General features: G+C 38.8%; 1 long non-coding RNA gene across 2 annotated transcripts in view; it reads right to left on the bottom strand.

Annotated features, from left to right (window-relative positions):
- Window positions 1-12,881, bottom strand: part of LOC103159655 — an 81,995-nt gene extending 69,114 nt beyond the window's left edge. For both annotated transcript variants that reach the window (XR_004770842.1, XR_003486963.2), the window contains exons 1-2: window positions 12,768-12,881; window positions 5,966-6,131 (exon numbers count right to left, since the gene is read on the bottom strand). This is a non-coding gene — a long non-coding RNA (uncharacterized LOC103159655). The remainder of the gene's footprint in view (window positions 1-5,965; window positions 6,132-12,767) is intronic.
- Between the last annotated feature and the right edge of the window lie 348 nt (window positions 12,882-13,229).

Genomic DNA, 13,229 nt, shown 5'->3' with positions numbered 1-13,229 from the left:
GAACAATGTTGAGTGACAGCCACAGGGGGATGGCAGAGCTCAAGGTAACCATGAGCTTACTATACAGTGACTGAGTTGGTATCTTTGGCAACTCTTACAAAAAGAAAACATTTAATTGGGGCTGGCTTACAGGTTCTGAGGTTTAGTCCATTTTTGTCATGGTGGTGGGGCACAAGAAGACGTGGTGCTGGAAGAGGAGCTGAGATTTCTACATCTGGATTGGCAGGCAACAGGAAAAGAGGGAGAGAGGCACTGGACTTGGCTGAAACCACAAAGCCTACCTACTATGACACACTTCTTCCAACAAGTCCGCAGCTACTCCAACAACCACCTAATAATGTCAATTCCTACGGATCAAGCATTCAAATACGCTTTTATGGGGGGCTATTCTTATTCAACCCACCACATACAGTTTTAGACATAGCTAGAAAATAGTATTTCTCTTTGTGCTTTGTCTTCAGGGCACATCCCCCTTCCCTTCAGCCTAGTTTCTGGGCCATTTTTGGCTTTAAGAGCCTGTGTGCTCTCCGAAGAAGTTCCCTAACAACAGCCATAGGCATCATGTTAGCAATTCTAAATTTAACAAGTACTTTTTCTTATGATATAAGTGATCTTTAATGATGTCTTTTACTTCTACCATCAATGCTGTATTTTTCACCATTGGCATTAACCAGAAGTCTTGTCCCAGTCTCCAGGATCTTTCTGCCTGTGAACCTTTTGAGCTCAATGCTGGCAAGGGAGTGTGTGGTTCCTGCTAAGTATTCTCTCTTCAGTGAACTAGAGTTGTATAAACTGCTCTATGAATGCATCGCTTTGGGTTTTACCAGAGAAGCAGACCCAATAGGAATAATAGATTAGATGGAATTTATTATAATGATTCAGTTAGACAACTGTGACAGCTGGTTAAACAGTATTGAAAAAGTTACCGCTTCAGTGTTTAGCATGGAGCCTTGAAGTGAACAGTGCAGTCAGTTTGGAAAGAAAGATGAATATAAAGTAAGGTAGAACAAGGAAAAAATATCTAGGTCCCATGAGGCTGAGCTAGAAAGCCAGGTATGCAGACAAAATTTACATGAGGCTCTCACTGCCCCTAATCCCTCAACCTCACTGATGTGTCAGACCTTCTGAAGAGCTTGCTCTCTTCATCTGATGCTAACACTTTGTCCAGAAGTCAGAGAAACCAAGAAGATCAGTCAAAATTAGTAGGACATGCTTTGCTGGTAGTCTATGACAGCTGGGTTAGCTAAATGATAAGTAAAAGAATTCTTCCCTGGCTACAGTGACTGATGTCCTATACTATCCACAGAGATCGAGAAGAGTACAGTTTCTTTTAAACCTAATTTCTAGTTTCTAAATCTTCTGTCAAATATCTCTTCTGATGATGCTAACAGAAATATTTAGTGTAAATGATATTTGAGGAAACAGATGTCTCCGATAAGTTGAGCCACTAATTAGTATATAAATTTGTCCATAATAGTAGACAAATCCACCACTGTCCAGCATTCTAAACCTGACATCCATATGCAGTGACATGCTGTTTAGTGATGAAGATGTGTTCTAAGGGATGTGTATTGAGAAATATGCCACTAAGAAATTCTATTAGTGTGAAAAGATCATAAAGCATATATGAATTTAAATGTTATAAGTCAATCACGGGATGTGGTCTTTTGGTACAATCAAGAGATAATAAACACAGATCTAAGTAGCTCTTCTTACATGACATAGCATGCCTTACAGTCAACACTTTTTATATATAATGGGAGGAGTAGATTCCACAGTAACCATTAAAAGCATCATACCTACCAGTAAGTATAGTATATAAACCAGTAATGCACACAGTCAAGTGTTTGGTAGAAGACATCACCATATTTGCCCTGCCTACATGACAGAAGTGAAGTGGGTTGGTTTATAAGCCTATGACATAGAATAATACCACAAGCACAAGAACAATGTTTTGTTTTTGCCTCAAATTTACAGCAGCTATAGAGTTAGTAGGAGGTAGGAAATTTTCAACTCTATTATGTATTTATAAAGCTACCACTTTTATATTTGCAGTCTGTCATTGCCCAAAGGGTCATGAGTACAACACCTAACTGCATTCTCAAATACTCTGATTTCCAAATAGAGATAACAACAAAATTAACTTTCTGATGGTTAGTATAAAAGATTGTACAATACAAACCAAACAAATAGTTTTTCCTCAAAGAGGATATTTTTTTTATTAGTTCAAATTAGGAACAAGCATGCTTCAGATGTCAATCCCTTGTCCCTTTCTCTCGCCTCCCCCACAACATCCCACCTGCCCCTAGCCATCCCCCCTCCACTCTTCAGGCAGGGTAAAGCCCTCAAAAGGGGCTCCCCAAAGTCTACCACATCATCCTGGGCCAGGCCTAGGCCCTTCCCCATGTGTCCAGGTCAAGAGAGCATCCCTTCACAAGGGATGGGCTCTCAAAATCCCTTCTTTTTTTTTTTTAGGACCTTACATATTTAATACAGTGTGTTACCCCTGTACAAATGGAAAAACCTAAGTTCAAAATTTCTAGACCAATATGGCTGTTAATTTTGTACACTGCCAACTCAACACGGTAAACTGGGATACTTTTATCCAAAGTTGACAGCACAGCTAAAGTTTCCAAAAATTCAATATATATATATATATATATATATATATATATATATATATTTGTTTGTTTGGTTTTTTCTAGACAGGGTTTCTCTGTGTAGCTCTGATTGTCCTGGAGCTCACTTGATAGACCAGGCTGGCCTTGAACTCACTTGCCTCTGCTTCCCTGAGTGCTGGGATTAAAGGCATACTGCACCACCATCACCCAGCTCTAGGGCATAAGATTCTATGTGCATCTTTTGTTTTCCTTTGTTGTTATATGTTGCACATTTGATCTCTGATATAGCCCTCCTAATTTCTTGGGATTCTCTGTTCTTGATTAACATGATTATTTTAGCTTTCTTTGGATTTAACCAAAAAGTTTCTGCCAACCATGACTTCTGTGTCTGGCAAAAATAAGCCCCTCATGAATTAGTGAGACTGAAGCATTCCATGATAAGTAAGATTAGAGGGAATTTGTTACTGGTAGAAATTCCCTTCAGGAAAGTTTTAATGGAGCCCTTCAGGTTAAAGTGAAGGAAGTAGAGGACATATGAAATAAACCTCTGAAAAGTGCAAGTCTGACCAATGAAAGAACAGAGTGTTTGGTTGTTCTCCTGTATCAATCCAACTTAGAGGGTTGTGAGTCCCAGATATTGAATGTAATCCCCATTATCACAAATTAAGTAGCTATAGGATACACACAAAGAGAAAGAGAAAGGAATAAAGGTATTTCTCAAAAATCCCTTGGGTACATAGTAAGATGCATAGCACAAGAAATGAGAAGCCAAACTAACAAAGTGGATATGCTATGTGACATAAATAAAGCAAATGTAGAGAGTTTCTTCTTGATGTTTACTAGTGCTCATGTGGAAGGATTAAATTATCCAATAAAAAAGATAAAAATTAGACAAAAAGGCAAACATAAATATTTATACATTGTCTAAAAAGCAGCAGTTTAGGTAAAGAGACACAACATTACTAAAAAAAAGTTGAAAAAATGTTATTATCCAAAATAACCAAAATAGAGCAGGGTAACTGTAGGAATATTAGATAAAATCAATTTTGAGTAAAAGGAAAAAAAAACTTATAAGAGAGAAAGATATTATAAGTAATGAAATATTCAACACAGCAAGAGGATATAAACCTTATAAACATTTACATAGAGAACAACAGACCATTAAGATATAATAAGAATGTAACTGAATTGAAGGCATAAATGAAGAAAATTAGTGAGAAATTTCAGTACCTTCTCTTCAATAATAGATGAAGCAACTACAGAAGAATAAATTAGAAACAGAGAACTTGACACAATAAGACCACTTTATCTAACAGACATATTTAGAGCATTCCACAAGAAGAAAGTTATCAAGTGAAGAACATGACTTTACAACTTAAGAAGGTAGAAATAGACCAGACTAAATCCAAAGTCAGCAGAGAGAGTAACTAATAAGGGTTAGGGATTTGAAAAATGGAGAAGGGAAAAGATTTTGATACAATCAATAGAACCAAAAGTAGGTTCTTTGAAAAGTTCAAGGAAATTGATACAATTTTAAATGTGATAAACTAAGTCTATAATGAAACCTATCAATTATATAGAGAATAAAAATAATTATGAGGGGTTACAAAAGGTATTGTATAGTCACAAATTAGATTCCAGAAGAAATGTACAACTTATTAGAAATATAAAACTTAGTAAGACTAAGTCACTGGAAAGAGAGAGAGAAACTGAAAAATCCTATAGTGAGTAAATAGCACAAATCAGTCATCAAACCTCCTGACATAAAATTCTTGGACCTGCTAGCATCACTGAGCTATTAATTAAACATTTAAAGGATAAGTAACATCAAGCCTTTTCAAAATTTCCCCAAATAATATTAAGGAGAGAATATTTCCCAACTTATTCCACAAGTTCTATAGGGTCATCACTCTGAAAGCCAACAAACATACTATGAAATCAATAAATCAATAAAATCAATAAATTTACATTTTAATGTCTCCTGTGAACACTGATAAAACTCAACAAAATTTTACTTAATGAAATTCTGCAGCATATTATAAACTTATACACCATTCTCAAATGTGTTTGTTCCTAGAGCACACCATGGATTTACTATTTGAAAATTATAAATTTAATATGCCACATTATCCAGAATGAAGGAAAACATTCCACATGCTGAAATGCTCCTGGAAACATCAAATATTCTTTTATGATAGCCTTTAAGAAACTAGAAATGGGAGGAGTCCATTTTAGTATTAAAGGCATGTACATGAAGACCAGCACTAAAATTGAAATGTTGTCTTTTAATATTCAAAATAAAACCACCTGTTATCATCACCTTTCAAAGGTTTCATTATTTATTTTTATATGCCTCTGCAAGTTTTGTGTGTTCCCCATGCATTCGGGAGCCCGTGGAGGCCAGAAGAGGGCATCATATCTGCTGGAACTGGAGTTACAGGCAATTGTTTGCTCTCTGATGTAGGTGTCTGCAACTAAATTCAGGTCCTTTGTAAGAGACTAGGATCTTCTGGCTGTGGTGCTATTTCTTTAGCCTTTGTTTTTATCACCTGTGTTCAAAAGAGCACTGGAAATTCTAGGCTGAACCATTAATCTGTGAAAAGGTCCAAGTCTACCAAGATTGGAAAGGAAATAGTAAAATTATCCCTGATTGCACATCATATGAATTCAGATGTGGGAAACTACAGAGTTCATGAAATTGTTAGAACTAATAAATGAATTCAGCTAAGTAGCAAGCGATAAAATCAGCACATTGGAATCAGTTGCATGTTGTGATTCACAATGGGAATCCCCCAAAGGAAATTACCTTACAATAACATCAAAAAGAATAAAATATTTAGCAATTAACTAAGGAGATAAACATTGCTTAAAAACTTAACGAAGTTACAGATAAATATGAAAGCACCCATGTTCACGGATGAGAAGACAGCACTGTGAACAACAGCAACCGAGATCCAGTGCAATTTCCATCAGAACCCCAAGGTGGTGTCATTTTGTAGAAAAGTTGTGAAAGTTTTGTACATTTACAAATGTATTTTGATTGTTTCCATCCATTATTGTGCCCCTCCAACTCCTTAGTGCCACCCATCTCCTCTCCCTGCTGTTTCATGTCCTCCCTTTTTATTTCTTTTGATAGCCTCCTGGCTCCGGCTGGTGCTGGTCATACAGAAAGAGGTGTTGATCAATCTACTAAAACATGGGCAACCTAATTGAACTTATGTCCTATAGAGATAGTAACTCTCTCTCCTACTCTCAGCAACCATCAACTGTCAGTAGCTCTTCCACCAAGGGTAGAACATTAGAGGCCCCTTCCCTCTTCCTGTGAAAAATTTGGCTGCCTTTACCTTGTGCATGTCCTGTGTAGGTAATGATAGTCAGTATAAGTTGGTTGATAGGTGTAGCAGTCATGTCCAATCTACATATCAGCATTTCTCAGTTCTCCACCATATCTTCCAGCTTCTGTATTCTTTCTGCCACTCTTCTATGATGGTCCTGGAACCTTGGATGGGGCTAAATTAACACAGATGATTCATCCACAACTGAACACTGGTGATCACTTTTACTTGGTTCTTGGACCAATTATTAATCTCTGTATTAATTGTTACCTGCCTGCTGTAAAAAGAAGCTCCTCTGATTTACCGTGAGAGAAGCACAAATCTATAAACAACAATATATAAATAATACTTAGAAGGCAGTTTGACAACAAAGGACCCCACTGGGATTTATTATCTCCCTGGTCATGAGCTTTTGACCAGGTTTATAGTACTACACATGAAATATGTTTTATAGAACAGGTCACATATTGAAATAGAAAGCAGTTGGTTAGCTCCATAAGTATCATGCCACTATTGCACTCTTGGGTATATCTTGACTATTAAGTCTGTATCATAGCATGCAGCATTCCTTGCTATGTAGTACCAATGATTTTTTTTTTCAGTGTATAACACCTTCTGCCACTATGTGAACTAGCTACCAGGGAATTTTCTGGTTAGTTGAGATTTATGTTTTCCTTTCCTGTTCTGTATATTTTACCAGGATGAAACATTTTAAAAGAAGTCATATTGCAATTCCTTCAAGCCAGCTACTTCAGGGTGATGGAAAAACAGTATGATTCTTACATATTTCATAGGGATGTACCTATTGCCATAGTTGATATTTTTTCAAGTGAAACCTTGTGTGAACAACCATACTTGGGAATGCCATACAGTGATTAATGATGACTTTAGTAGAAATATTGTCTGTTGGAAGCAAAGCAAGTCTACATTCAGGACACGTGCAGTAGTTCTAATAGTAAGGGTTTGCTTAAGTCTAATCTTGGCTTTATATCACTAACTGATAAGAGACTGTTGGACACACCCATTTTCATTGGTTCTTTATGGGTTTCATATCAAGCATACTGATCCCATCCATCTCCCTGTTCCTTCATATCTGCCCTCTGCCCTTGCAACCTCCCTCCCAACACAAAACAACATGCCACCAAATAATTCAAAAGAAAACCAAAAAACCAAAAAACCCCAAACCAACCAAACTAACATACATTATTATTATTATTATTATTATTATTATTATTATTATTATTAGTGTGGAATCTGCATTGTGACAAGGTGAATCACACAGTATACCTTTCCAGTCCATAAATCTTTACGTGTAAGTGTTTGTTGTAGCAAGTCATTGGTTTGGTTCAAAGCCTCTGGCTTCTGATAATACCTGGCCCTCACTGGGACTCTTCTTGGATACCCTGTTGTTGCCCTGTGTTATGGAGATCCTACAACTTTGGATCTGTGGGTTTGGCCCCTTCACATGCTTCAGCAGTTCATAAATGAGGTCATGTTCAGGTGAACCAACTTATAGCCCTGATTCTGAGCCTGGGTGATAGCTGGGTTAGTCAGCCTGCCAGCTTTCCCTCATTGACATCAACAGGGCAAGCTATGCAGCACTGCTCCGACTAGCTCACCCACTGCAGCAGGGAGCAAGGAGTGGGGCCAGTTCTGCTGTTCTCATACCCGTGGAACCTGATCACTCACACCACAACGGCCAGCTCTACTGTTTTGTCCTGGCAAGGTGCAGGGTCCGGTTTCTGAGTGCTGCAGTTGGTAAGGTGTAGGGCCAGCTCTCCTACTCTTCTGCTCCCAAGACCAGATGGTAATGAGTTGGTTGGGTGGGATGTTGGGAGGGCATCTGTCCATCACCCATGCCACCACATGGCAGATGGGGGGTGTAAGAGGAGGGTCAGCTCTGCTGTTCTCACACCCTCAGGGCCAGATCGCCTCCACCCAAACCTGCCAATAGGGTCAGCTCTACTGGATAACCAACTTGTGACTTTTGAGACAGAAAACATCCAGTTCAAAATGGTTGTTCATATTGCCTGAGAATTTAACAGCATGCAATCAAATACTCAGGTACTACTAAGACTGAGTAGCGAGCCAGAACTGATTTTTTCAGAGTAGAATTGTTATCACTAGTGGCTGGTAAAGCTGTACTCTGATACTCAAAGGGTCTGTATGTGCCAAGCTTCACATGGATAGGCCTGACAAGGACTCTTGATAGCATTCCTTCAAGCAGCAGGGTAGAGGCTATGTCTCCTGGGCTAAGTGGCAAGGAAACTGGTGTGGTTGTCTAGACCTGGTGTAGAGCTTTCCTTGTGGGCTTTTGTTCTTGTAGCTTCTGAATTTCCTTGGCAAGTGCAATAGATCAGCATACTCAAGGGAAGTCTATACAGTCTGAAAAGAGACTGTGAGCATTGTGACAATTAATACCGAGGGACAAGATGAAGCAATTTACTCTTCCTCTTAGAAGGGGATTTTGATATTTTTAATGCCTATATCTCACAGACATTACTGAGGTAGTAAGATCCTACAACTTTGTAGAATTTACACCCTTGCTTTTGCACACGGGAAAGTGCTAAGGTAAATAACTGTTTATTTAGCACTTACTTTGTACAACACTGCATTTGTAATAGAAATCACTCCTACTTTGACTTTGTTGATTCTGACCTCACTTGGCCCTGCTAGTCTTAGATTCTATCAATTCGACATGGATTCAAGGAATCCTAGTCAATGGTAGCCATTCCATCAATAATTGTAGCATGCATTAAGTCACTACCACTGAGTTATTTTGGAATTCTAGGGTTCTACATGTCAATATATCTCCCATAAATTTGGTGAAGGATGTATCCTTTGGGAGAGAAATAACAAATTGAGTTATTATGTGGAAAACCCATTCCAAAGCTTTAATTTTCCTAAGCCACTTGATATTTTCCTCTATAAGTGCCAGAGAGGTTTTGGCATTTGAACTTCCTTTAATATAGGCCAATTTGGGGAAAATTTTAGCCAGCCCACCAAACAAGCTAGTAGGATCACTCTTAAATCCTGGAAGTATACTACATCAAATCCAAATTCTCTTTTGTAAAATGATAGCAGTAAATTAGACTCAGTCTGGCACCACATTCCTTTGTTGTTCTCCAAAAGCTCTAGAATTCATTTCTATACAAGGATTCTGAGAATAAAAACCAAAACAGATCATACTGTTTTGTGATGCATTTATAATACCAAATGTGCACCTGGCCTTCTGTGAATAATTTGCTAGGTTTTACTCTGGTCAGAGCTGAAGTAATAAAATGCACAGAGGATCTGCATGGTGGACAGTAGTCATTCCCTTTGTAAGACAACTAAATGGCAGAAGCATGCATGGTAAATTCATAGAATGGGGAAGAAAGACTGCTTTTATGTGAGGGCTTGGTCAAGAACAGCAAACTTATAGCATACTTTTTTATTCCATGTTTCCCTCTTTCTGGATATTTGATGTTTCAGGATACATGCAATATATAGTCTTACAGAGCTGGCTTCATGTAGCATAAGAATTTAAGCAAAGCTCATCCATGTTGCAGCAAACATTAGGGCCTTGTTTCTTCTAAAGCAAAATGATATTCATTGTATAATTGTACCAGGCTTTGTTTTTGTATTTGTTCATAGCTAAATGTTTGTTTCCAGTTTTTATCTATTAGGAATAATGTTGCTATGGACATTCATGAACATGCTTTTGAGTCATTTTGTATTATCTTGTTTTCCTTTCTCTTATGTAAATATCTGGGAATGAAATGGCTGGAGCCTATATTTCTTAGAAACCCATGAAGTAAACAGCCCATTTTCTGTTTTACTGATAGGGAAACGAAAGTTCTTGTGAGTTAAACCAACTGTCCTGTGAGAGAGCCAATAAGAGAGACTAAGCTCTGGTGGACATGAATTCCCCAGCTCATGCTTCTCTCATGTTTCTTTAGCATTGAAGACTCAGCTGTATCCACACATGCAATGCTTGTCCACTAGAACAAGTACACACAGTGCCTGGGACGAGAGCAGTTGTTGTCTAAAACCAATCTGACGTCATCACCGTCCTCTTCCCTCACCACTGCTTCCCTGCTGCAAGTATGAGCTGCAGCTGGGCCTACTTCTCTTGTTTGGAGTTTTCACAAAATGAACACTGGCCTCTCTTTGGGAAACAGTCAGAACTACATTCTCATATGGATTGGCTTCCAAAGCCAATTGGGGAAACACAACAATATTCCCAGTAGTGGAATCCTTCCCTGAGGCTCCCAAGGGATGAATACACCTGCATGCCTCTGGGGTATTTGTCTGATTAAAAAGCTACCAGAAGGTCACAAGGCATGGCTTAATTTCTTAGTCTAGGCCACTACTTCTGTGCACAAGCTCAAGAAGTTGAGAGCTTGCTACTTGAAATATGGTTCTCTCAGACTGACTGCTGTTTCCCCAACTAAGACACAGAAATCTTACAAACTTTTATATATTTTTTAAGAGCAAGCAATTCAAAATTGGATTACCTTTCCACATTTTCATACAAAGTGGATTAATGTGCCCCTGTCTTTATTGCATCTTCCACCCTTGTCATTTCTGATTAAGCCAACACTGTGAAGATGTATTACAGATCAGTATAAATGGGAACATTAAAACACTGGCTGTGTGTCAGAGAAGCTCAGGGCAAGTTGATTTGTGCCACACACACCCCCGGCACAATATGTCTGGAATATTTCACATCTCTTTGGACAGAACAATCTTTCTGTACTGCCCAAAGTAACATGAGATAAGTAAAAATGAGAAAAAATAGATGAAAGGAAAAGTGCTAATTTTTGTTCGAGGCACTGGAGGGGGTGTATGTGTCTTGTCATAATCTCAATATGGTGTTTCCCCTAAGGATCAGATTAGAAGGAGAAAGTTAGATCATGCCTGGGACTCCTAGTTCACACAATGGGGGTTGTGTGGGCATGAACCACCTTATTGCTTGGGTCTGTATTTCATCTCTATTAGGTTGTTACTGCTCTCCAAGCATTACCATGGCTTAGATTTAGGCTTTATTGGAACTAGTCAAGTCTGAAAGGCCACACTGTTTTCTAAGAATGTTCTGCATCAGTTTTAACCCTGGGGTACACAGTCATTATTGATAGATGCAGGTCACAAGTGAAACAATTTTGACAGGATGAGCAAGAGATGAAGACAGGGAGATGCTGGTGAATCTCTGAGCAACAAACTTCTATCTGCTGTGCATTCTTGCCTCTGCTGTGTATCATTATTGCTGGGTGTTTGTGGGAGGATTTCTGTAGTGCTCAGGCTTCAGTCCCTTTCTGGAATTCTCTACCTATAATGTTACATACATTCTATTATGTATGTAATACATACATCACACTCTATTATTGTCCCCTTCTGCTCCTCTAGCGCCTGTAGGGTCTTGAAGGAAAAATTTGAACAAATCACAGCAACTTCCCCTTCTGTCCTTTCATGCGTAGTGGGGAAAGCATCCGTGAGTGGATCTTCACCCTATGGAGGGTGTGTGTGTGTGTGTGTGTGTGTGTGTGTGTGTGTGTGTGTGTAAGCGTGTTTTTCTGTGTGTGTGTGTGAAAGAGAGACAGAGAGAGGCGGGGGAGAAAGGAGAGAGAGACTGTGGAGGGAACTGGTGATATTCTGCATTCTAGAAAAGCACTCTAACACTGAATTATACTAAGAGCTTCAAATCAGTTCAATTTTCATTGTATTTTATTTTCTTATTTTAAGCTGACTTTATTCTGGGGTAGAATGCAGTTGAATATAGTGGAAGTAAGAAAAGTAGAGTCTTTGTGCCTGGTGAGTTTTTGGAGAAGTCATAGAAAGAAGGAATCAAATGAGTTTCATTAATTATTAAGAATAAAATAAAACAGGGGCACAGGATATAGAGAATTGAAGAGGCTAGCTTACCAATATCAGGGAAATGACTATTTTATATGATTTCAACTTGATATAAAATTGATTGGGGGGCTAGGGGTTGCCTAGTGGAGCAGCATTCTGAGAGGAAATGGGTCTTCCAATGTGAGGTATTGTGAGCAAGGCTGAAGAATTGTTTCTAGAATACAGTGGAAATTGTCCTTTTTCAGACACCCACTACTCTTTTTGTAGAGTATGAGGAGGTATCTGACATACAAGATGGAATTACAAGTTATTCATTTCACCCTGTTTTTCTGAATTGCAGATAGGGGACTAGGACCCAGAAAGTTGTAACTTCAGCAAATGTTGATTAAAACAGAAAGAATCACTTTGTCACACAATGTCTAGATATGCATAAGAAACCAAGAGTGAAATAACAGATAGAGAGACTTTCTGGCAGAAGAAACAGTTGGTGGAAAGATTCTGTGGTGCAAAGTTACATAGAGGGAGGAGTGATGAACACAAGGCAGGGCTGGAGAAACCCACAGAAACAGCTGACCTGAACAAGGGGGAGCACATGGAACCGAGACTGATGTCAGTGAGGAGGCCTCGGCACTCTATGGGACCTCTGGTAGTAGATCAGTATTTATCCCTGGAGTAAGAAAGGATTTTGAGAGCCCATTCCATGTGGATAGATGCTCTCTCAGCCTCGACACATGATCTAGACCTTGCCAAGGATGATATGACAGACTTTAGGAGTTCCCCATGGAGGGCCTCACCCTCCCTGGGAAGCAGATGGGGGATGGGGTGAGGGCTTGGTTGGGGGTGGGGGAGAAAGGAAGGAAAGGGAGAGGGAGAGGGAGAAGGCTTGTTTCTAATTTGAACTAATAAAAAATAATTTCATGAGAAAAAAAAAAGAAAAGAAAAACAACCTGATGAATAAGCATATGTAAAGACTTACCAGATGAGCCTGGAGACTTGAGCCAAGGTACGGAGAATCATGTTGGTAATGGGAACTGAAAGATTATTTTATCCTAAGAGCAATGACAAGCCCTTGAATAATGTTTATCTAGGTCTCATGTGCTCACATGCATTTGTGATGAGTCATTTTGAGTAAGGCAAAAGCCTGCCAGAAACTGCATGGTACAAATCAGAGGTCACGATGCCTTCTAAACAGAACATGTTGCCAGCAAAGGGTAGAAGTGAATGTGTTAACAAGCATTTACTGCAGGATGACACCAGCACAAGCTAATAAAAGCATATATAGGAAGACAACACCAAAGTAACTTGTAAGTTACTATTTTAATGCATTTTATTAGATACAGCTGCAAGCATGGTGCTAATTCCCTTGATTGAGATGAGATAAAAAATATACCATGTACTACACTACTGTACTGACCAGAAGTAATGGTTATGGGTTGGT

The sequence above is a fragment of the Cricetulus griseus genome, chromosome 7 (genome assembly GCF_003668045.3).
Source record: "Cricetulus griseus strain 17A/GY chromosome 7, alternate assembly CriGri-PICRH-1.0, whole genome shotgun sequence".
Lineage (NCBI taxonomy): Eukaryota > Metazoa > Chordata > Mammalia > Rodentia > Cricetidae > Cricetulus > Cricetulus griseus.
The sequence above is the reverse complement of the archived record's forward strand: the minus strand, read 5'-3'. Positions and strand labels throughout refer to the sequence as shown.